Source organism: Paralichthys olivaceus, chromosome 17 (assembly GCF_024713975.1).
Source record: "Paralichthys olivaceus isolate ysfri-2021 chromosome 17, ASM2471397v2, whole genome shotgun sequence".
Classification (NCBI taxonomy): domain Eukaryota; kingdom Metazoa; phylum Chordata; class Actinopteri; order Pleuronectiformes; family Paralichthyidae; genus Paralichthys; species Paralichthys olivaceus.
In genome coordinates, this window is record NC_091109.1 from 9,495,411 (window position 1) to 9,521,567 (window position 26,157).

Consider the following 26,157-nt stretch of genomic DNA (forward strand, 5'->3'; position numbering starts at 1 on the left):
GTTAAAGTTGCAAACCTTGATGGCTGGCAAGTCTTACAAATACAGCTGCAACCTTATTAAAAATACAACACAACAGCGACAGGTAGAACTTTACAGCACAGACGGGTCAGTGTACTGGTTGTGTGACATCATGCCATCAACAACTGCAATCTGATATAATGCTGCACACAGCACAACTTATTCCACAACAGCATATAACAGTGACAGAGTAGGTTAGCTTGCTCCATCTTAACAGTTCACTGTGGCTACCTGCTTTTGTTCCTTTACTCCCTGCAAGTTGCAGGAAATATGGACGACCAAATTGCAATCAGTTCATCAGAGTGAGTTTGCAGCAAATTTGAAGAAATTCCCCTCAAGGTGTTCAAGAATTATCACGTTCTTGAGAATGGGACGGATAGACAGATGGGTTCACATTAGGCCTCCAGCTCCGTCTGTCTCCAGCTCAGCAGAAACACTGGGTATGCATTGGAAGGAACTTTACACAGCTCAATGATCCTTGATCCATAAGCAGAATCAAATTTTTCATTAATTTAGCTACTGAAAAATGCTCTAACATTGGTTTCTGGATGTTTTCCTTTAAAAGTGAGCAAGTTTAATAATGATACATAATAACAAATGATTTATGATCATTGATATGTGCACATATTTCCACTCTTATTCCACTACAAACACATGCTTTTGTTATCTCCACAACCATCAAAGCCCATTGGATGCTTTAGACTGCTAAAGTGATCCGGTTGGTGGCTTCTGCAGTCTAATGTATTAACATTGTACCCCCTGATAACACCTATCAAACATACTTGAACTATCGCTAAAATAGATTTGCTCAATGATTAATCTGTGCCTCTTGTCTTCTGAATTAAGAATTCAAAGGCCTTAGTGCTAACCATTATCCCCAGGCCATGGTCTAATATTGGAGATGCATTGTCTCGCTCACATACCCTGCCTGTCTCTCCCCCTCTCACACACACACATCTCTGGTAGGTTATTGTGTCCTAGTGACGTCTCTGGACTGATCCTGAATGAAGAGGCCTTTAACTGTGGTTAATGTGCAAGAGACAAATCTTACAGTTAAAGGACATGGAATCTTTTTTCAGTCATTAAACAAATACGTTTCAAAATTTTAAACTGACATAATTAGTCGTATTTCAGAAAATATGGTCATGTATCAGGCAAACAAAAGAGAAAGCTGTGTAGTTACCCAGTAATCAGACATGCTGATGGAAGATAATGATGGAAAAATAAATTTGCTATTTAGTCACAGTGTTCAGTCATCTATTGGTGATATAATCTGTTATCAGCAGTTCACTAAAGGGGATTTACCCACATTTAGCTTTAATATGCCTCAGGAAAGACCTTGATAAATATTCATTTTGTTGTGTAACTGGCTTTAATTCAAGAATATGTGAAGTGTGACGGTGGAGAGGATTTAGTCTATGACACTGGGCTAATAGGTTGCTCTGCCTATGACTTACTACTTGAGGGTTTCTAGACTGAGTTGGAGTATTACAACTTTTGTTTGATGTAATAATTACGTTGTGTTCTTGGCCAATTTCCAACTGAAGTGTAATCATCCCTAATACGACCCCTGATGCCTGGCAAAACTCCCTCTGGTATTTTTCATTCCAGCATCTGCCTCCATGTACATTGGAAACTCGATATTTCGCTTTGGATTTTGGACTGACCGGATGCACTTATTCTATTTTATTCAATATTGTGTGATAGCCAAACTGTGCAATTGTATATTTACATTAAATTGGTCAAGTCAGGTTAACTGTGTGAATTTCAATGTTATTTTGCAAAAACAAAATTAAAATTAAATAAATGTGTTACCTTCTTATTATATAATAATCAACATTACTAATGTGCTTTAACCAGCAATCCTAAATAAACGTTTTCTTGTTCCGATATTGCTCCAGGCACATATTCAAAACAAAACCAGGTGGTGAAAAGTCGACAAAATTAGCTCTCATAGCTACAGTGGCACCTCTATCCATCCAATAAGAAATGCATTTCCAAGCATTGAACACTAGGGGATGGAGTTCTTACATGAGATAGAATTACGGACACGGAAAAAAACAAGGCATAACACGCTGTTGTTAAAGGTTCAGTGTGTAGAATTTAGAGGTGAAGTTACTTGTTGCAGCTGAATACTCCTCATTTCACCCTCCACTTCCAAACATGAAAGTTTTTAGATATAAAGAGCCCATTATATGATAAAGAAACAAAAAATCATACAATTTAGATAATTACACACCAGTGAAAACATCACTAGAATTATTGTATATTCAATTTCTGCCAAAAAATCATTTCACCTAAATCTTACACACTGAACCTTTAAGCAGATAAGGGTTTGCTATACTTACCCTATGTTAGCATGTCAGCATCTTTATGCTTAGTGTCTGGGATCAATAACTGTAAACAGTTTTGTGCTAAACCACAACAGACATTGTGATAGTTCACTGAATAAATGAAAACTCTAACCCGTTCTTGCAGTTGTGAGGGCTTATCAGATTTTATGTCGCTATATCCAACAGTTATTTTACTCTGAACCTAATGATGGCACTAACCATTCAGGAGCTAGACTTATTTGAGACAATGTATGTTGGTATAAATTCTTTGATCCAGTCCAGGTTTCTTTGCAGATTGGTGCTTTGAACTATATTAAATAATTATTAAGAAATTCATCACCTCCAATTACAGGCTTCTTTACACAATTCTCAACGCTTGAGACCCAAACTATGAAAGGTTCTCAAAGGTCCTCGGTGCTGTTTCATTTTCAAACAAATATGTTTCTAATTTTCTACCCCTCTTCATAAGCATTCTAAACAACACTCAGGTGGTGGGCTCTATACTAAGCTTTGTCCTCTGGTATGACTGAACATGGCTTCATCTCTCCCCTGTATTATCTATGATAATTACTGGTTCAGGCTGTTTGTTTAGTCTTTTGTCTTGAATGAAAAGGGGAGATTAGAGAGAATGAATCCTGGAGAAGAAGAGAAAAAGAGAGGCAGGTTTACAGCAGTCAGTCCCCGGGGTCCTGCATCACCCTGCATTGGCATTTTATTGAAATATTAAAGGTGAGGTAGATCCGCAGCGACATATTGTAAAGCCTGTCACTCCGATCACAAAGGCACTGAAGTGAGTGGAGGATGGAGAGGAAGAGCAAGAAGAAGCAGAGAATTGTGTGCGTGGGGGTGTAGATGGAGAGTGTGAGGGAGGCAGGGGACCTCAAGCTACAATCGAGGACGTAAAGTGTGTAGGTGACTGAGAGGCAGTGGCTGAGAAAGTCACAGTACAACAAGCAATCATAATTTCTAAGCCACTGCTGAGAGAAGTTGGCGAGCAGGACAAGTGGAAGAGAATTGTATTGACACAGGGATGAGGCGAAGGATGTTGGGAACCCACAATGAGAGAGGATGTTAAAAACACTGGTGGATTCTACTGAGGTCCAGTCATTGATTTTTCAATGTATTTATTTTATTTCTTGTGGCAGTTTGACAGGCGTGTGTGCACAGTGGAACATGTTAGCTATCCTTGTGCCTATTATGTTGGGCCTGGATAGTAGAGGAAGGAAAATGTAATTGGCACTCAGCCCAGTGGAGGCAATGTTGTGCTTTTTTCATCCGAAACTCCCCAGTTTGGAACGCACAGCTACTCTGCACTGCAAAGTCCTAACGCTACTGTTGGCATGGCGTAGACAGCAACATGCTATCCCCACCACACAAGGTGTTGAGAGCTGCTCCTTTTCACCTGCCACTAAGGACCATCATTGGTAACAGAATGTGCCACATGGAGAGGTTGACACTCTCCCCCAATTCTAGCCTGACTGTGCAGGGCAACATCTCTGACTGGCTTCCCACACACAAACACTGCTCACTGCAAACTCTGGGTTTCTGAGGTGATGAATGAGAATTTCACTGGAGTGCCATCCATGCACCCCAAATAGCAAATCTCCTACAGAGTTAAACACAGAGCAGAGATACACTCTGTGGTTAAAGTCCTATAACCCTTCAGCTCAGTTGAAGTTCAAACCTTCCTCCTCCTCCTTCTCAAATATGTCTCTTACCAACTGAGCCTTGATCAGCAGGTCAGCAGGAACATTGTCTGGGTCGGAATTTTTTACCATCAATGAAATGTCGCTTCAATGTTGCTGCCCTCTCTTGAAAATTCAGCCATTGTCAGAAATGTTATTTAAAAATGAAGACTAAGAGCGCGCATAATCAAACTTAATTCCCCACAATGCATTTGACCTTCCCTGAAAGTATTTCAGCGAATCACAAGATTCTTTTTGTTACAAAACCAACAGATGATTTCATTCCACCAAACAAACTGCTCAGATTCAGTGAGGCAGAAGCAATAAATTGCTCATTGTATCAAATACTATTTATTTGCATTAATTATTAAGCTCTCCGTAGACCCGTAATACTCATAGACCTTGGTATCAGCCTGGCTTCACTGCTGACATTAGCTGAACAAATTAGAGTAGAGAACTTGAAAAGAAAAAGCTAATCCTAACTTATTCTTAAAATGGCCTGATAATGATAATATCGACAAAGGAATAATACAATTATCACAACTCTAAGCAGGCTCAGTCCCCAAGACCCTGAAGGGTAGATGTTGGAAGGTGTGCTTATCTGAATAAAGTGAAAGGCTGTGGGGATTCCCTCAAGGGGCAGTAAGAAGAATCAGGTGTGGGTAGTACTCAGAGATTTACAACATTGTTTAATTGGTGATAAAAAACAACCTTTAAAATATGTCAAAAATATATGTTGGACCTCTAAACTTTTATTTTGACGCTGTAATGACAAAGGTGTTTGAATGTAGTTTTTACTTCTGATGACTTGACTGTATTAAATTGGGAAAATGTTCATATTCCCTCTGGTCTCATCTTTTCTTTTGTCTCTTTCTTATCTCTTTTCCTCTCTAGCATTACAGTACCCACCTGCTAGCTTGCCAAATTGTTAGTGGAGGCCATGTAGCTATTGTTGCAGCCGTGTTGTCCTCGTGTCTTAATCGTGGCAGTATGACCACATGACGGATGTCCATCTGGCTTTCTGTCATATGAAAGAATGAAAAGTTTAAAAGCTTTAAAGATACAAGAGTACAGTTGTAACAGACACAAAGGGCCAACTAGAAGAAGTCCCTGTAGTCTGTGCACGTCTCATCCACCTGACAAAGGTTAATGTCTTGTGTCTTGAATTGAGACTTCTTCAATAGTCACTGCTGTAAAGTACCAGATTTTTCCAGATTTAACAGATCTCATTAGCTGGAACTGGTGTAGGCTCTGACCTCCTCACTCTCCAAAAGCATACACTCAAAGCTGGCCACAGTGGGAGATCAGGAGGTCATGATAAAGATCTGAGCCATCGATAACAAGTCAACTTTATTTCCTAAAGTAGCTAAAGGCTTTACTCCATTTATGCTTTTGTCACACTTTCCCTCCAACACATCCTTTGTTCTGTCTCAGCAGGTGTTTATTGTCCAGTGTATTTCAGACAGTACCATGAAAAACATTAGTTGCTGTACACACATATTGAATATTGTACCACTTTGTTCTTCACTGAAATATGTCAACAACTACAGCTTGGGATCATGATAAACTTTTGTGCAGATGTCGATGGTGCCCAGAGATTCTGCTGGTTTTTGATTTAGTGCCACCAGCAGGTAAACACTTTCTCTTATCCCGTGAAAACATCTGGATTTTTATCAAGTGCTCAAATAGGCCCCTGGAGGCCAAAGTAAATATTCATGACTCAATGTTAAGACATGAATATGGCTGCATGTGTGCGTGTGTGGTGAGGGGGTGTTGCGATTATGCCATCTCACGGCACTGTGTCCATGTTAAATGTGCAGTAGAATTGCTCAAATAGCCATTCAGCCTCTGTCAGCTGCTTTTTATGGTCTGTCCAGCAGGCTGGATCTTGTTAACATGCAAACTGGAGCTGTTCAGCGTAACAGAGCACACTCGCTCATGAGTGTGCACAGTGGATGAGGTGCATCGTTTTGTTTTATTTCTCACACATGCGTTTGTCCTGCAGGTTTGTGTGTTGAATGATACTGTTGGGATGATTCCATGTCCAACTAATAGGGCAACTACACAAATGTTTAATTGGCCAACAATTGCTTCCTGTTCACTTCAATCGGTGCGAGCGAGGGGACAAATAACACATTCGCTTCCGGTGCCGAGGCAAATGGCAGCATGGCTTCATATTGAGTTTAAAGTTGGTGAACTTTGACCCACGATATTCTCTTCACATTTGTCTACGTGCGACCAGGCCATTTAGAGCCAATCTGTCCAATTAAAGATATCTATCCGCTGATCGCAGATATCTCTGTCTCTATGTAGCTCGTGAATCTCAAGAACTGTTCATCTTATCGGCTTTACACTTTGCATGTGTGATCTTAAGAACAACAAGGAAGTGCAGTATCGAATCTGGTGTGATTTAAACATGTGATATGCTCAATATCAGAGAAGCGACCAGCGCTCTGCAGCAGCAGCAGCTGTGACTCAACAATGCGAGGGCCGTCAATCCAACAACAGCATGTTCACGACAACTAGTATGTTCCCGACAACAGCAACAACAACTGATTCTCTAGGGTTCTGTTTACTGACACATGCTTCCCCGAACTTTGAATAAAGAGGTGAGCAGCTCTGTGTGCAGCAGCTTCAGGGTTCTGTGGACTAAGTACTGCATCCGGTCTTCACTCACCACGGCTCAATTACTGTAGGTGACTTTCAAAGTTTAAGTTGTGAAAACTGCAACCAGTGCAGTGGTTGATTCCAAAATAAAAGACAACATGCCCTGTGACTTGGAGCTTTTCTCTACTGTTTTGAGCACATTCATAAGCAAGTTGAACACTTGCACAGCGCTTAATTATAAGAGAATGTTGTTGGCTATTAACAGATCATTCATAATTTAGCAAGTACAAACAGGCTTTTATTGATTATGGTTGTATACTGTAGTGCACTGGTGAATCAATATGTAAATACTGTTTCCTATAGTAGTTTGGAATGTGGCTAATTAGCCTCATTAAACGTAAGTAGCTCATTAGCTTTGAGAGAAATATTAGGTTTGCATTGCTGTCTGGAGAACCTGGTCTATATAACTGTGCTAGTCACACAATTAGCACATGAAGACATTTCTATTCAATTTTTAAATCATATTGCAGATTTGAAACAGTGTTTTGGATGATCAGCTTTATTAACTGCAGGTAACGCTCCATTTTCTAATAACTTTAAATTCATTCTGTGAGTGCCGCTTAGTAAGAAAGACCTCTAGATGATATGCTTTACACCTCGACATTTGAAATGCCCACCAACAGCACACTGTAGCGTCTTTGCAGCATTGCCCTGCAGAAGTTGGCTCTAGAAGACCATGACAGTGTGGCAGAAGCACGAGATTATCCCACCTTGACTGCTTTGATACGTACGGCAGACTGACTGGAATACATTTACTTTTAGGATGCAAGCTGCAATACCTCTTTGAATTCAGCTCTTTAACGCGTGTCGCTTTCGGTTTATTTTAATCATGTCATGGTGAACAGGCTAAAGTGGCTCAGGTAGGAAAAACAAAACCTCACACATGAAACAAACACGTATATTTTTACTTTCCCCCCTCTTTTCTTGCGGAGCCCCTTTTGTTGGCACCTCACAACAGCAGTATTACCAACATCGCAGTACCTCTGCAGCTTAAATAACACAAGCCAGATCATCACGGCTCGGATGGATTGTAAATAGTCAAGGGGGCGATAAATTTGTCAACGCCTGGACAGAGATAGGGCACATTACCTTCAGAGGAAGCATATTTCACCCTTCCCTGGGGCTGATGAAATGCGAAGCACAGGGGCAACACAGCATCTGTAAGTGAGGCCTTCTTTATGGCCTGATTAAGTCATCTGATGCCGGCTATAGAGACAGCCATACAGCTTTATTTCATCTCCCACTGTGCTGCTGCTGTAATCATCCAGGAGGACTATGAAGGTAAAACAGCATCGGAACAGCCCATGTAATATCATAGGAACAGTCACTCTCGCCATTGTAACTTCGTATATACACTAATACTGCTGAGTAAGAGCCTTTCCCTTAAATATTGAGAGTTTGATTATGTAGATGATAATGACTGAGCATGCAATTCTTGTTTTTTTAAGAAATATGCTGATAGCTGATGGACAAGATTGGGAAACATTTTCTCAGGATGGAGCAGAAATAGACCTGTCTTACTTTCTGCAGAAGGTGCTTTGAGGATATTAGTTGTCAACAACCACAAGCTATGCTTACATTCAACGTTCTTCGCCGAAGTGCATTGTGTGTTTCCCTGAGGCCTAACAACTAAGGTGAATGGATTTCCTCTCCAATAAAACATGAATGTTTGAACCATTTTAATAGCAGCATTGTTAAGGTCCATGTCCACAATTGTTCTAAAATGCCTTATTTCAGGGATTAATAGATTTATTTTAATGCACTAAGTGTGCAGAGCAGAGTTAATGATGGAGTTGGTTTATTTTGTACAAAAAGACCTTTACTCAGTTTACACCAAGAGGGTTAAAGATAATCTATGCAGGTTTTTCTCCTGCCATATTTACTCCTCATATACATGTAAACATATGGAACCCATTGTCCAAATAATGGAACATGTTTCTTTTAGGTTTTCGGGGTTGTCCCTAACTTAAGTTAATCAGTTTCTTGTCTTTGCACAAGAGGACAATCTCATTTTCAATATTTGTGAACATTTCCTGTCCACATTCACATCATGTAATCATATATCACTTAGCCACCCCCCTCGTGAATGTGGACAATACAAATAAAACACGTATTTTCAATCGCAGAACTGGTGAAAAGCTGGATCAAGACTTTCCCAAAAATACCATTTGATATTTTTTGTCAGCCACTCTGAATCTGCGTTTCTTGTTCCGTGCTATAAAGCTGACCTAGTGTCCAACGATGAGTAATGAGTCTGATTCAGGGTCCCTTTGAAACTGATGGATCACAACAAGTATGGTAATAAGTCATTCATGTTAAAATGCTACATGTGGAGTTTTAAATAAACACATTTTCGGATAATTACCTTTGAGGCTGTGCACATACAAGTGCAAAAGCTCTAGTGATTGAGGAGCTATCCACGACCATTCATCATAGCACAGAGATGAGTGGGCATCATATTACTATAATGCACCTTCCTCTTATGAAAAGTTAAAAATCAATAGTTTTGAATAATACTGTGAGGGGATATCGGGTTCCCCCCTCATGCAGTAAGCAGTATATGTGATCAAGTCAAGTGCACTTTACATGTCGGGGGGTTTTGAAAAGAAATGTCCCTTTTTTTAGCGTGTGCGTGTGTGTGCGTGTGTGTGTGTGTGTGTGTGTTTGTGTTTGTGTGTGTGCGTGCGTGCGTGAGTGCAGCATTAGTGCCTCAGGAGCACTTTGGCCTTCAGTCTGTGTGTCCAGACTCACAGGCTCCGGACAAGAGGGGGCCAGAGGCTCCATGAAGCAAAAATACCAGCAGCATATTTACAACATGTGCACTGTTAACTCTTTACTCAGTGGTGGTGTCAGCATGTATGTTAACACTAACCTTTTATGATTTCAATTCTACTCTGGCGGAGACGTCCCACACAAGTGTATTTACCGACAACACCAATGAAAAAGTGAAAACACAAATGCAAATGCCACACAACAGAAACACCTGTGCTGTAATATCTCACACAGACAAGCATCATCTTTTTGTGGTTGCGTGTGGGTTCTATGCTTGTGTTGTGGTTTCTGTGGCTGTTTTGTCACTTTTGCATTTGTGTTGTAGCTTTTGTAGTTGCGGTGAGGCTTTGCAGCTGTCACTTTTGCATTTTTCCGTCACAGGCTTGTGTGAGACGTTTCGGCCACTGTACAATACAGACAGGTGATGAATTAAAGGGAACAAAGTCTCAATAAATGGTTTGACCAACATGACAAATGCAGATGCTTTCACACAGACGCACTACAAGGCATAGATTGGCAGTGAACGGCCACTTAGTCTCTGTGGTATGAATAAAAATACTGGGCAGGCCCAGTTGATTCTGATTTTGTATCAAGATGGAGGAGACGATGAAAGTGACTTTGAATGAGGATTCATTGTTGGGGCACAGATGGCAGCAAAGATGCTCAGCTGGCTGGTCCTTCAGAGTCAGTGACTAAAGTGACGTCTGTGTTTAGTTCTGTGGGAACGACTCCAGTAAACAGTCAGACACTGTGGTCAACAGCATCGCACAGCTGATGAGTGTGATGCTCGTTCACTAAAACAGAAGTGCAAATCTTCCTCAGGTGTCGGATGATGTCAATGCAGGACGTCATCAGACTGTGTCAAGTCTGTCCATGATCACATACCGAGGGATATTATAATAGGGCTGCAGAACATGAACCCCTCATTACAAAGAATTATGCATAATGAGAGTTGAGTGGTGTAAAATTCTCTGGCACAAGTGATGTGGCCAGATGAGTCATCGTTCACCATGTTCTCCACAAGTGGAAGAATGAAAGTCTGACATACACAAAGAGAATGGTACAGGCCTGAATGCTTGACCCCTGCAGTGATGGGATCCAATGGCTTTGTCATGCTGTGGGGGCATATCAATGTTTGTTTCATAAAATCTATACTGGCCTTGGCCCTTATCACCAAAAACTCTTCTTTGGCAGTGTTGTACGTGCATGACCCTGCTTTTTCATCCTGAGATATTTTAATTCTTTCTGTTTTTCCTTTTTGCATCTGTTGCATTTTAAAAACATCAACACACCCACTGCTTAGAGGTGAATCCTCAGGAGGACCTCCTGCTGCGTGCTCTTGTATAGCCCCTCAGTAGAGTGTCAGGAGATTATCCGGAGTTCAGTTTCTGTCTGAGAGCAGCTTTAAAGAGTCATGGAGGACTGAAGCTGTTCAGGTTGTTTATGATGAACACAACAACCTATGAAGACACTGCATGCTGTTGTTTATTATTCTGAGATATTCTGGGGGCATTTTGCTTTTATAGACAGTCTAGTATGAGTGAGATGAGGAGACAGACAATTGGAGGAGATGCACAACTAATGGCTGTGTGAGAATGGAGCCTCCATGTGCTGGGTGCCAGCACTACCAGAAGACACTACATACTTGATACTTTAAGGCACAAAATCCAGCACTTACAATACATATAAATGTACATGTTTGTTTGCATGTCTACAAAAATGACAACTATCTATGGCCGAACTATAATTCCAGTAATGCTGAATCAAAAATGATTTATATTTAGAGTTTAAGACGGCGAAGCATCAGAAATCTCTCCCCGTACATTTTGGCAGCTGAGAACAGATGGTGAAGCAGAGCCAGCTGACAGACCTGTTTGTGTTTTTTAAATCATGAAATTCTATATAGCATGCCCCTTAATCATTTTATAACCACCCCCTCTCTGTTTGTGTTTCTCCCTGTCTTTCTCTCTTTCGCCTCACTTTCTTGCTTTGCTTATTATCATCTCAGTATGTGCCAGACTTTATCTAATCCTCACGCCTCTCTTCCCTCTGCTTGTTTTAGCGCTCATTGAGCTGCAGCGCTTTCCCGAGATACTTCACACAAGGAGTGAATTTGGTTTCGTGTGCAGTAACTGACTATATTTTAGCCTGAACCACTCATAATGTTGACGACATGGTGAGGAGGCTTAACAGCAGCATAAGAGCGGAACAAAATGCTTCAGAAAAAGCTTGAAAATGGCACAAGCTCTTCAGCGGTGACAAATCATGTAGCGGGCCACAACATGGATTTTTTTCCACAGCACCTTGCGGTTCTGCATTCACTGCCAGCATTGTATCTTCTTCTTTTTTTTTACACCTTTAAACTTTGCAGTAGTGTTAACAGCTACCCCTCCTCTCAACCCTTTGGGTGCGTCTTTTAATTATCTTTACAAATATGGGCTCATAATAAAATGTAGTTCATTAAACAACCTGCATTGTTGGGTTAATTACTTACAAAATTCCTGACTTGGTGAATTTTTTTTCACTGAATTCAATTATATATAAAACATTATATAAAACATGTGAAATATTATAACAGCACTGGTGCCCTGCTCTGTGGTGATCTCACCTTTTTGAATATGCTTTGTGTGTCTTTGTGTGTGACACTATAAATTGACCGTGAGTGTGACTCTGAGTGTGAAGGGCTGTTTGTCTCTATTGGCACTGTGATAAGCTGGTGACCTGTTCAGGGTCTACCCTGCCTTTCAGCCCACATCAGCTGGGATTAGCTCCAGCTCCCCCGTGACCCTCATGGATGGATGTTCTCAAGTGCACTAGTTGTCAAAGAACTACTTGTTAGCAGCTTGCATTGGTGCAGCTAATTATAATGTGTTACCATTTTGATTTTATATTCTGCGTCGATGTCGCTTACTTTTCATAATTTCGCAGGTTTGAACATCAATCATATCAATGCTGAGTTTAGGTTAAGAGATATTTGCCACTTCATCAGTGTAAACCAGCTCACTAACCCATGCTGTGTCTTAGTAAAACTGTTCTCAATGACACTGTCCTTATTGTTTTGATCGAGAGCAAAACAAACCACATTGCACAGCTTCATTATAGTGAGGTGACAGAGCCAATCATAAATATCTGGATAGAAAAGAAAGCAGTGATACAAAGAAGTATATCATATTTTAAGTGAATTGACCCTTTAAAGCATCAGTAGGAGCTCTTAGAGATTCAGATTTGTACGCTTAGCAGTGCTTATTTCTTGCAGATGCAAAGCCATATTAATGTCTCTGGCCTCTGTTGCCGTATCACAGTGAGCAGGAAATCTTTCCCCATTGCCACTCCCCTGGTGGCCTGGGTGGCGGTTTAATTTTGTTGAAGTCTTGGCAGATTACGGATACCTCAGTGCTGCTGTCATGGAGAATGCGGCCCAGGCAGGCAGTGAGCGGGGAGCCGGCACACTGATAAGGACAGCTGCTCTTGTGAGATTTCCCTGGAGAGAACAGTGAGACAGAGCCCCGGCGAACACACGGCGGACGTCAGGTGAAAACACCAGGGCCACCATCACTGTAGCACACCGCCTGGTATCCAAGTCCCCCCTTATTATCTGATAGGCAGCTTACAAGCTGGGAGACCATCAACTTTTGTTGGTGGAATCTGAGGGCTTAAGGGTTGCATTCTGATTGGATTCACTGGCCCCGGCACAAAAAGATCAGCAAGCAGATTGATTAAGGAAAAATAAGTTTTTTTCCCGTCCCAACTGGATTTATTACAGAAAAAAAAAAGTTCCCGCTTCCCTGCAGAGTTTTTGGACTTCAAAAGGAAGGCAGCAGAGACAACAAAACAAGAAGGTATCGACAACAATGAGATTTTGTATTCATCAACAGCAAAACAGGAAAAGAGTAGGAAGAAAAATATTCAGTTCAACCTTACATGAGAAAATACATGCTTTAATAGGCTCATCAGGGAGTGGTTTGTTTGCCAATAAAAGCAGTAAAAAAATGACATTTATTTCAATGGGTTTGTGTTTGAAAACACTCCCTGAGGCACAGCAACTAGGCTCCACCATTTATCTGAACCCTCATTTCCATCTAGTCTTTTTGTGTATCCAAAACAAAGAACTTAAAACAAAATGGCATTTCCATGAAACGGAAAGAAAAGCAATGGCCAAAAACTATGAACGCTTTGCTTCTCACAGTGAGAGACAAGCAGCAGAGAGGGGCCTTCACCTGAGGGCAGCACAACGGCTCTTTCCCTGCATCCCACTAGGTTTGTGTGACAGAAGTGGAGAGGAGCCACTTTGAGGAGGAAATGTTTGAAAGTCCATTGAATTCTCATGTGCATGAATGTGCAGTTCACCAGTTTGAGGATGCACATGCTGGAACAGGCTGTCATTGAAAAGTCGCTCCTGTCAGGAATCATAAATATCTGTTTATCTGTATTTTCTGATAAATCTTATATCAGTGGTGAGCTGCAGCTTAGGTTTGGTCCCCTACTTAACATTTTCATTTGGTTAAATTAGGGAGCTTAGTAGTGGGGATACAAAGAAACAGTTTGAATATAGCTCGAACAGATGTGCTCTCAATACACACAAATGGCATCCAAATGTAGCAGTGATATTTGTTCTTTTCTTTCCAAATTGGCCACAACATTCACATCACCGCTTCCCTGAGAGTCTAACATCAAAGTCGACATTCAGTGAGGTTCAATAACTTTCCACCATATTTGACTAGACTTGTTGCTGAGAGCACTTTAACTTATGATCGGATACTGACACCAGTGGGTTGGAACTGTATCTAAATGTATTTTTATTTTAGAATCCTCATGCTGCTTTGATTGTCAAACTGAATTTGTTGATTTATTAATTTATACTCGGGTAGTGTAATATCAACTCGCAGCCTGTTAGCATCAGCAAGTGAACCAGAGAGCAGTTAACATAGTTCAAACACATTCACTAGATTATCAGTTGCAGTGACTCATGTTAAACATCTCCGGGTTTCATTTTCAGCTAATTGTTGCTGTCAAGTTCACGGCAGCCACATGAACACTGTGTGAGACAAGCCAGTTATTCTGAAATAAAAGCAACTGAATTTCATCACATTTTCTTTACTCAAATAACTCAAAACAATACTAAAATCCAATAAGTGAATAAACACTTTTTACTTGTATTTTTTAAATGTTTAAACATCCCATTCTCTTTTCACGATACGCATCAACAGCTAAACAATTTGTATTCAACTCAGTTTTATATTTATTCAAGGTCATGTTAGAATACAAATCACACATGATCATTTTTTTATTAGTATTATTATTACTTTAATTGCATCTCAACCTATATATACTCAGTACATATAGAATTTTAAGCAGTGTATTGCACAGCCATACATTAGAAAACAGAGGTTGTCTTCTAGTCTAAAAATAGAATCGGCAATCTACCAACCTGAAATTAAAGACCCGATCAAAGCACCTAGTGACTGATGTATAGTCATGAGAATGCAATGCAGCCCATAACGCCACCTGAGAGTCGAGCATACCTCATGCTGATGACCAGTCATTCAGCCGGAGCACTGAGACTTACAGGAATAATCTTCCTGCTGGTTTTATTACAGTGATGAATGACTGCTCATTAGTGTCAGCCTCCCTTCAAGAAGGTTGGACTTACACGATGAGCCTTTTTCATTCAGAAAGAGTCTCCCGACAGGCTGATCAGCGCTACACGGCAGGATTGTAGTTGATGTCCTTATCCACAGCCGTCATGAGCTTGGGGAACATGTTCCTCCTCATTCAACGACATAACGTTGGATACTGCGTGTTTCACATGCTTCATCGCCTTCACTGAAATTACATGGTTTATAACAGCAGGCTTGTGGAGCACTTTACTGTTGCTTTCAGAGGCAGTGTGCTCAGACTGTGCATGTAAACCAGGGTGTGCCGTCTACGTCTCAGGCTGTAGTCGTCTTTAAGTTTAATAATGTCTAATCCTGTGGATTCTGAGGTTAGTGCAGCTCGTGGGTTGATATTTCCTCTCCCTGTGGAGTTGTTATCCTCGCACTGTTAGATCATTCATTTGGTATTCATGTAGGCCTGCTGTCTGAATGCACAGAGGCTTCTGTAGACGGTGTATTAAGTGAGCTGGTTTTTTCACAATTTAATATACGTTCTGTATTTAAAAAGCTCTCTTTTTAAGTTATTTATGGCTCTTTAAGGTGTCTCCTCTTTAGAATTTCGCCTTGACGCTACTCTATCTGGGCATGACATGAAAGAACTTTATCACAGTTTTATGTGACAGCATTTATACAATCCTCTCAGTCGAGGACACACCAGTCTCCACTGTGGTCTGAATGGATCATAACCCCAGACGGTGTGTACTGGGGCAAGCCTGACACATTGCCACCGGTGCTGAGTCCTTTTTTATATTCTGTGTCAAGCATCGATGCCGTGCATCACTATCACCGACTGCAGTCTCTTTGGCAACTGTCCGCCAGTGAGCCGTCGCTCACACATCACAACAGGGTGATCACTCAGTTTTATAACATGCCAATATCATGCAAACACCTCAGCGAGTGCTGTTGTCTCATGTAAGAATCCCTTCATGTGCACATTCTTTATGCTAAGGTGCCTTTGAAGGTCAAAACTATTAAGCATGATGCTACTGAGAGAAAAGAGATTCCAAAACAATATCATGCAAGATAAGGAATGAAGATGCAAACAGGCTTTTCAGGTTAATTATTTTTGTGCCTGTTGTGGTCAATGAATGCTAAATAAAAGATGTTTACTGGTACCTACATAAAATGAGTTTGGTAGACATTTTTATCTCTTCATATCCTCTTTCTCTTAAATAATACATTGATCTGCTTTATCTGTTAAATTCTTATAAAGTGGCTCTAGTGCCGCTAACCTTAGCCTGTGTGTAGGTTAAAAAAGAAATGTTATTAGTCTTTAATCCTCTACTTTCCAACATTTGTGAATAAATATTGAATCATCCACCAAGTCTGGTGTATTACATGCATGTCTCAGGGAGACTATTTCAGTCCTCCTCCCCATCTGACACTGATCTGGGGCATTTTATGGAGGGCAGGGGAGAGAATGGAGACATTAATGGGTGCTGTAATTGCATGGCGAGGCCAAAATAGAAAGATGAGTGAAAAAAGATAAAATCAGAGGGAAAAAAATGGTAAAGTGCTGCTGAAAAAGATACCCGAGAAGAATCGGAATACAGTGGCAGGAAAAAGTTTGGCCACCCCTGCTCAAAATTTCTGTTCCAATGAATAATTAAGTAGGTAGAAGAACAACTGATTACCAAGAGGCATAAAGTTAAATATGTGTATTATTATTATTATGTTATTATTCTATTAAGTAAGATTACTTTTTTATTTCTATCTTTTACAGTTTTACCCATTAAGACCAGATGGAACCTATCCATGTATATACCATTAAGACCAGGTACGGCGTTTGTGTGCTTCTCCCTTTTCTTATCCACAATGGTTTCAAGACACGTAACTGATAAAATACATCCGAATTCACTGAAATTGGAAATCCAAGATGCATTGTGGGAAAAGTAGTTTGCTTGTTAGCACATTTAGCCTGCCAAAATTGTTTTTAAAGTAGCATTTCAGAAAATGGCTGACAATGAAAACAATGATGAAAATAACAACAAAGAAAATTTAGAGCCAGACAACGTTCCTGCTGACTAAGACTCAGTCATTAATGTTTAATGAGGATGAGGAGGAGGAAGATGATTTGGTTTTTGAAAAAAATATTCACTATGTTTAGGGAAAAGCCATTTACAATGAAAGCAAGATGGTTAAACTGTCAAATTACTATGATTTTTTTCTTGATTTTTTTAGTCTTTTAGAAATTAAATTTTTTGTGAGTTGGAAATTCTCTCAGCTCTAAAAACGATGTTTTTTCAAACAATACTTCGGTATTAAAGGACATTTTTATTTCAGCGACTTAGGTCTAAGTAGGTTGAAAATAATAAAGACTGAAACCAAAGTTTGGACCCCCCGTTAGTGCTCCATAACACTTTCTATGGCAAGTACCACACTTTTTGATGCAGTTAGAAGCACTTCAGTTCTTGTTAAGGGGATTTTCACCTATAAAAAGCTCTGAGTTTGGTGAGATTCTTTGGCCATCTTGCATGACCTGCTCTTTTGAAGTCTGTCCACAGATTTGTAATGATGTTTAGGATGGGAAACTGAGAGCCATTGCAGAGCTTCAGCTTGCATCTCTCAAGGTCGTCCACTCGGATTTTGTGTTCACAATCATTATCCTTTTCAGAATCAGAATCAGAATCAGAATAATAAAGACTTTTGTGGAAGCCATCCTCTTTATTCTGTCTTACAGATGGTGTGATGCTTGCTCCCAGTTATTCAAAATTGCTGGTATTTAATTGAATCAATTCTCCCCTCTTCTCCTGAATGCAACACAAGCCCAAAAGCCCACAATCAATCCACCTTTTGTTCATGAATTCTGCACCCTTTGCTTATTACTGACAAAAAAGTTAAAATTTTATTTAACCAGTCAACAGGATCTTATTGCTTTATGCATCCAGGTTCTTTTCCTATTTCTTTGCAAACTTTACAATGCTGAATTTCTGGTCAGGACACTGCTCCCTTCCCACAAAGGTCATATCCGTGCAGGTGTGGCTGCAAAGTAGAACCGTGCACCAACTCTCCAATCTGCTAAATCTTCCTGAAAGTCCTTTACACTCAATGGGATTTTGATTTGTCTTTCAAACAGTCCTACACGCTGTTCTCTCTGAACATTTTCTTGGTCTTCCAGACCTTAAATTGACCTCCCCTGTTCCTGTTAACTGCCATTTTCTAATTACATTACGAACAGAGGAAACAGCCTGAAAACACTTTGCTGTCTTATAATAGCTTTTTCCTGCTTTGTGGGCATCAGTTATTTCAATGTTCACATTGCAAGGCAGCTGCTGCTTAGAGGAGCCTCTGGCTGTGGCTAAACATTTTTTTAACCTTACTTGTTACTGCAGATATTCACAACTTGGGTAAATATAGCACTGTCTGACATCCCCATGTAGGAAACAACACATTCCAAACAGTTTAATAGGAGCAGTGAATAATAAGTAATATGAAGGTTTATCCCCTTAAACTGACGACCAAGTGTGAGCAGGACCTAACATGGAAAACTATAACAGCAAGTTACCATTTTCAATGCAGATATTTGCATTTAGCTTAAAGCGGTGCAGTATCTAAGTGCAGCCTCACAGAGTAGTTTGCTTTTTGGGGATCTTTAAATAAAAGTCTCACAATTTAAAGACAATTATGAAGACTCTTTGTCTGTTTCTTCTTGAATGTGCGTGGGTGTTTTAAAACATAGTTTTGACCTGAGCATCAACAGTGAGCCGCTGGGATCTCTGGGTGCTACATGGGATACTGCACTAATTAACAAGACATATAACAAAAGCAGAGTTGCTAACCCTTGTATTAACTCTGTAGATATGAAGGCTGTGATTTTTCCATTAGCTTTCTGATGAATTCAATATAATAAGAAACATGACAGTGAGCATTGCAAATTAGGAAGATCTGTTCTTCATCAACAGACTCAAAGAAGCACACTCTCTGCTTTTATGTACAGTATTGTGTCAAAGAGAAACAGCTTCAAAGCTACATCTCATCCAATGAGTGCTGTCTCTCTGTGAGTACAGCTGTGACCCTGGTCAGTATCAAATTATTATCTTTCAAGATGCCTCTGATGAGCTTGATCCTAATCTAAAATAACACAGAAAACAAACATGAATCCATGGCTTCTTTCAGGGGCATTGCAACAGGACAGAAAAAGCAAACAGGTGCCTGGAGCCCTGAGCTGAATGGAGGCCCCCCACGAAAACAGCTGATTACTTTAGTCCACATCAACTAGAATTTAGTGAAAACCCGCTGAAATTATATGGTTGGCTATGTAAGGGAGACTGCAACAAGACCATGGTTTGAAACCCCATGTCACTAGCTTATTGCCAAAAGCTCCATGATTTTAAAAGATCGATTGAAGACTAGAACATCTACATTCATATTTATGATGTGTCTGGGATGGTTGTGGGGGTTTGCACTTCAACTTTACAACTTAACTAATATTTATGTATCTGCACAGTTATGGTTTGGTACCGAAATCCAGTACCAATCAGGCACTGGTTCCCGAATGGCCAGTATGTTTTGGTCTTGTGAGTCTCTTAAATCGCTTGCATATTGTGACCTGGCTGCTCCTTGAGAGGCCCTGTGTTACAGCATTAGATTTCACTTTACAGCAGCATGATTGGCAATTCATAGTCTGTAGAAGAGGCAAAGCCTGGTCCTCAGATCAAAGCCGCACTAATTCCTGCTGCTGATTGGCCCTGTAAAGATAATGTTTTGATTGGTCCTCAGAGAGCCACAGTCTTTTGTTTAAGGAGGTGCTCCAAGGATGATTGCCTATATTAAAGTCTCTTTAAACCTTGTTGATGCATGAAAGGTTTTATTTTTTTAACTGCATTACTGCAATAATGACAAGATGTATTTAAACCATGTAAGTTGTGTAATATAATTTTTTCAAAGCTATAAAACCATCAATATAGGTATAGGTTCATTTTTCACACAGCTGATCAACTCTGTGAGCACAACACAGAACATTTGCCTCCCAACCACACACTGACCTAAAACACACAAACAACAGGCAGCATTACACGTTAAGATTTATGAAAATGACAGGCACTTCTTTACGGCATGGGTTTTGCTGCCTTTCAGTATGGTGACAGAAATGCAACAGAAAACCTCAACAGGTTTGACGACCCTAAATGAATCCCACTCTAAGTTCAACTACAGATGAAGAAAAACCACAGCACCAGTCGGCCCCGTCTGCTACATTGGGACACGAGTTCTCATCACACCTTCTGTCCTCTCCTCAGTCCACCTGGGAGACAATGATTTTGCAACCTGATCCATCTTGACAGTCTCCTGCAGATGTATGTCCACACATCCAGCATTTGCTGTGTCCCAAATCGTAAACTGTCTCCCCTACTCGAGAAGAAGTGTTCCTCTCTGGAGCTGTGGAGAGTGAGGTGGAGGGAGGAGTGACTCCATCCTGGGAGGGGTGGTAAACCAGTCTGTGACTGGGAGAACACAGTGATTCAGCCTCACCTTCCCTCTGTCGTCACCTGTTCTTTAGCTGTTTCCAGACAGGACAACTATAGGTCCAGACATTTTCAGTACTTTGACTTTCACATGTGAAGAAAGTAGCGGGAGACTGTCAGGAAAATATTAGGAAAAGCAGCTTTTCATTGAGCTCATAGGGGAATGACAACAAGCCAAACAAAAGGTTTTGTACATCCGAGTAAAGATGTGGAAGTAGCAACTTCCTGATTTACAGTTATTATGTGTTTTGTTTAAGGTTTGAAAGTAAATTAAACAGTGTTTACACCCACATAGTTTTGGTGGTGAGTGAGTTTGAGTGAGAAAAAAAAAATCATGAATGGCGGCTGCTTGTTAATGTTGATAGTGAACGTGTTCTATTCTGTGCTTACTGTAAATTGTATTAGACTGAAATATGTGTATAATATGTGAAACTGAACCCTGCTTAGTGTGTGAGAAGAACTCGTGTCAGCTGTTAAATTGGAACAATAGCTTAAAACAATCAAATGTATCCGCTAAAGTCGTTCAATTGATGAAACACCAGCTTGTCACGATCAAAGTGTAACAAAGCCTTCAAACGCATCACACTCACAGACTTTTCCAGGTGCAGAGAATACAGCCGGGCCCATTTTTATGATTCGCCTTGAATTTGATTTCACTGTTGACTTAATCTCTTTATTCGTGTGGAGAGGCTTTTTTTTTTGTCAAGGAGGTTGTGCATGATGTGGCTTAATCCTTCTGCCTGCATGGGCACAGGCGGACCTTTGATCAGCTCCTGTTTGATGAGAGATATCGACAGACCCCATCTGACACAGTGGATGGACCGCCGCTGAGCCCTCCCCCTGCCACACACCCCTCCTCCAGCCTCCCTCCTGCACTTGTTGAGGTTGATGAGATTAAAAGAGCCGAAGATGGAAGAGTCAAATGTCGGGAAACACGGAGGAGAAAAAAAATTGCAGCTGGGGCGGCGACTGGCTGGATTGACTTGATTTATGAGCACACTCTATTTCTTTTTATTCCCTCTCTGGGTGCCTCCCAATCGCTGTCTCATTGTGCATACAAATAAGAAAGACAAACACAGAAGTACAGGCACACACATGCATACAGAGACACACCCCTCCAGCCATCCTCTCCAAGGTTAATCATGATCTCCAGTTGACTTTCTGAGGAGGTCACAGCGGACTCTGACACACATTAAGATCCTGGCTCGTGCATGAAGGCTGTTTCCCAGTGACTAGTTGTCTCCGCCGTGGCTGCGTGACATTTGGAAACACTAATAATGTGCTAATGATGCAGCATTTTCACAGAGCTGCCCTGTGCCACCAGCGGCAGGTACTGCAGCTTACCGCTGTTTGCCCTCTGCAAAGAGTCAAACACTTAATTAATGTCTGACTTAACCTGAGACAAGCGGTGCCAGAGGATGTGCTCATATGATCTGACACGTGTGTTTTCCTTGTCATCACAGTGTCGACAAGGAACCAGCAGTAAAAGACACTGGTGGTGATGTGCACTTTTATCTTAATGGATTTTAAATCAATCAATCTTAGACGAATGTGAATCTTAGAATGTGTTTTTCTTCATAGTTGTAAGGATAACATGTGACACATGCTCCTGCTGGCCTATACTGCAAAAATGTACTTACATGTGTACATGTCATGTTCTGCAGATATTTCAGTTCAGCATCCCAACAGGATCTTGTCCGCATTTTCCTCCTGCAAAGCAAACAATGAGAGTGTTGTTTTTTGCGGCTCTCTATCACATACTGTAAGAACACAACATTGATTCCAACACAAAGAAGAACAGTGTCTTATTAGACTGAATTTATAAATTTAAATAAATAAATATAAATAAATACTTAGTAACAAATTAAACCCAAGAGACACAAACACAACCGAATGACTTTCAGCCAGAAATGTAATGTATATGTGCTCTAGTTACAGGCATTATATTTTTTTACTTGGTTAACACAAAATTAATCACAAACAGTTCTGATGACTGTCAATTAATTAATTAATTAATTAAGCAAAAAAGCCAAAGGGTTTCTGGTTCCAGGTTCTTTCAACAGTTTTTACATATCACACTGTTTGCCCATTTCATTGTTCTTTACTAAAACTAAATATTTGTTAGCTGCAGCCCTACTATAGTTAACATTAAAATGATACAACATTAATATTTCCGAAGACCAGGACCTCAGAAAATATGTTCTGCCTCATTAAGACCAGTCCCCACAAGGTCTACTGGTACTGACAATTATGAAAACAGTACTAAAGGGGAGACAAAAACTAGCATACACACAGACACATAGGCACACACACACGCAGTGAGAGGGGCTTGTGTAGTGTCAGAGCGAACCCTCTGCTGAGAAAATAACCCTGCTCTTACCTCTCCCCTGCACACAGGAGTGAGAGTGCATCATGTGAAAGCCATTTTTTACCCAATTTGCTTCTGTTTAAGCAGATTGTCAATGACTGAATACCAAAGCCTGAGTGGCCCCTGACATGATGCATGGCACAGTGGACTAGGCTCAAGTGGAGGAATCACATATTACTGAAGGACAATTCAGAACAAAAGAGCTCTTGAACTAGGATCTGTGAGAGCTGAAGGCGCGGGTTGTTGTTTTCATAATTTTTTCTATTTCATTCTCTTTTTCTCTTTAAGCCAGGAGTTATATCATGGGTGCAATTTAGCATCTGAGAGGAGGGAGGGATCTGGATTTCCATAATCTTATGATAAGGAAAGGGATTAAGAATAAAGAAGGGATTAATTCACTTGATCTGCCAATATGGTGGACCAACAATTTTCCCCCCAGGAAGTGATATGTTCTCCTCATTGTACAAACCTAAGTATAACCCAATTACTATTCTCTGAAGATACTTAATTTGGCCACATCGTGTTGTGACGACTGGCCCTGACCTGGTAATATTCCACTTCATCCCCATAAAAAACTGTCACATGATGAAATGCCCCGAGCACACGATACACAGCAGTTTACTAACGTATCTAGATAATAGTGTATGTGCATAACAAGAGGTCAAGATGAAATTAATGACACAAGTGTGATACAGTAACTACAAAGATATGAAATTATGTAAAGTGGAGTCCCACTGATTGGGCACTTAAGTGAGGCAGTAAAAGTACAAGAGGTCCATCAGAGCAGACAGTGAAATGGCTGAGATTTGTTCACTGTTGTAAGGCAGATGGAAATGACATAATGACGCCCCAGACTCATGATGGATGACTCATGCCACCAAGTGAAGGCCTGAATGCAAACGTTGAAATGCAGAAGGAAAAATGACCATTTTAGAAATAGCTCTCAAACTCCAAAAACTAAAATCCACTTTTCAAGCAAGTATGTTATTAATCATTATGACATCCGTTTTGACGGGTGTGTAGTCACTGCATGAAGAGAACATAAAGAGGCCGATCAAAAATCTCCTGGTGAAAAAGCGGTGCCATATGTAGAAGACACAGACTAACATGTCAAGAGAGTTTGTCGTGAAAACAGCCGACAGCGGTGTCAGGGTGATGTAAACATGATCTCAGCAGCTGAGTTAATACATCACTTCCTGCCTCTGTCCGCAGCACCCGGCTGCTCCACCTCTCGCCTGAATAACGCGGACGATTTGATGCTGTTGTGAACGTGTCTGTGCAGAGAACCCCCCCGCTGTGTTGTGCATGTGTGAAAAGCAAACTGCTGGTAAAGACAGTAGCTAATTCTCTGAAAACGGCTTAGGAGAATTTAAACACACTGCCCCTGGTGGTAAAACTCAAAATGTTCAATGCACCAACGACATGATGCAGCATCCTCATGATAGAGGCCTTTTGCTTATTCTTTTACATTTAATGTGAATGTTTTTTTCATTATCATCACATCGTGTCTCCGGAAACAAATTGTGTGAAAAACATTATTTAAGCTCACAAAGCCACAAAGCGCTGTTCCCTACAGTATGTATAAGCCACTCTGTAGAGAGCGAGAGACAATCATCTTAAAGCCGGGTGCTTTATGAGGTTTATAATGAGCACTGATCTCTATCTGCAGCAGGGAGGGGAGATGGAGGTGATTAGAAGTTGATGCTCCCTCAGGCTGGCGATTATGGTAAATATACCAGTCGTCTCTGGGGATCATTAAAAACAGCTTCCTCATCCCCTTCAAGTGACTGCTTATGTTACCGGACCCTCAGAGCCATTAGGCCTGTGCTGTTCTGAAGTGTCCTTCCTCTGCTATCATGAAAATGCTGCTTTAGAGGAGAATTCAATATTTAAATGAAGAGGACATAAGAGTCAAATAAACATTTTTTTCATATATTTTTCCAGATCGTGATAGATGGTGTTTTGCAGAAGTTCTTCTGCAATATCATACTGAAAAGCACTATCAGTGTATTTGTGTAGTTTTAATGTTCTAATTAGGAAATCAGAAACAGAAAAATAAAATAGATTAACTGTGATCATTTACCCTCATGCTATCAGTCCATCTACAGCTAATTATGGCTCTTAGACAATTGATCCATTATAAACCTCTCCTGCAGGCAAATGTTTACTCAGCCTTTCTGCTGGCAGGCGAGACTTAAAGCCACACCTTTAAAAAAAAAAAAAGGGAAAACCCAACATGTGAGATATGCAGGGTCAATAAACGGACTCCCACACTCACTGTGATGGCAGTGAAGCCTCGTCACCCTGCACTGGGGTTTGCCCTCAGGGAGGTCCAGGCTGAGGCTGTGACAGCCTTCAAGCTTTCACACACTTCTCACCTTCAGCAGAGAAACTGCTGGAGAGTGTTTGACATGAGATGAAAAAAAACAAAAAGTGGGAACAGAAAACTGTTCTCAGTTCACAGGAGGAGGACAATATGCAAGAGGTCAGTAACACAAGGCCAGTGGAACATTAAGGCACGAGCAGAATATGTAATTGTTGCTTACTGCTGCTACGCCTGTTTGACTTTCCAGCTCAGCATACGATGCAGGTCATAGTAATAATGGGGCATATTGATCACTTAGATTCATAATGATCTTTGGAACAAGGGGTCTGTGTAAAAAGCAAGCCTCTCTTTACTCAGTGGTAACCATTGATTTTGTCTGTTGCTGGGAGACTCAATGTCAGCTAGCTAATTACTCCATGAGATGGTTCCATGGGGCTCTGTCATCAAAATCGTAATCTTTGTTTAGCAGTTCTTCACAAAACCAACTCGGTTTCTGATTCAAACATTTTCCATGATGCATTTTCACGGTTCTTTATATACAGTTTAGGTTTCCAATCCAGAATGGAGAAATCTCTCTGCCACACATGCAACAAGTCATCTTTCTTATCTAATGAATGTGAGCAGCCCACACAAGAACTTAACTGCATTATATAACCCTTATGATTAAAAATAAAGAACAAATGAGGTGATTGCTTTCTTGCCTTCATATATTCAATCAGAAATGGTTCACAAAAAGGTTTGGATTTAGTCTTTTGGAGGCTGCAGGAAACCTGAGTACCCTCTGTCACAATGACTTGTTCAAAACAATGCTGATGCAGTTCGCTACTCCAGAATAGTAAGTTAAATAGAGAAGATAAACAAATAAAATGATG

The 26,157-nt window shown here is 40.6% G+C and overlaps 1 protein-coding gene across 7 annotated transcripts in view; it reads right to left on the reverse strand.

Moving 5' to 3' along the window:
• The window catches only part of ntng1a (netrin g1a), a 249,908-nt gene that overhangs the window by 142,700 nt on the left and 81,051 nt on the right, over positions 1–26,157 (reverse strand). For 4 of the 7 annotated variants that reach the window (XM_069512898.1, XM_069512897.1, XM_069512896.1 and 1 more), the window contains exon 6: positions 22,232–22,301. The gene's annotated coding sequence lies outside the window, so the exon portion shown is untranslated. Of the gene's footprint in view, positions 1–4,698; positions 5,058–19,830; positions 21,949–22,231; positions 22,302–26,157 lie in introns of those variants that run through there. The other 3 variants (XR_011239012.1, XR_011239011.1, XR_002202728.2) reach the window with 3 other exon arrangements.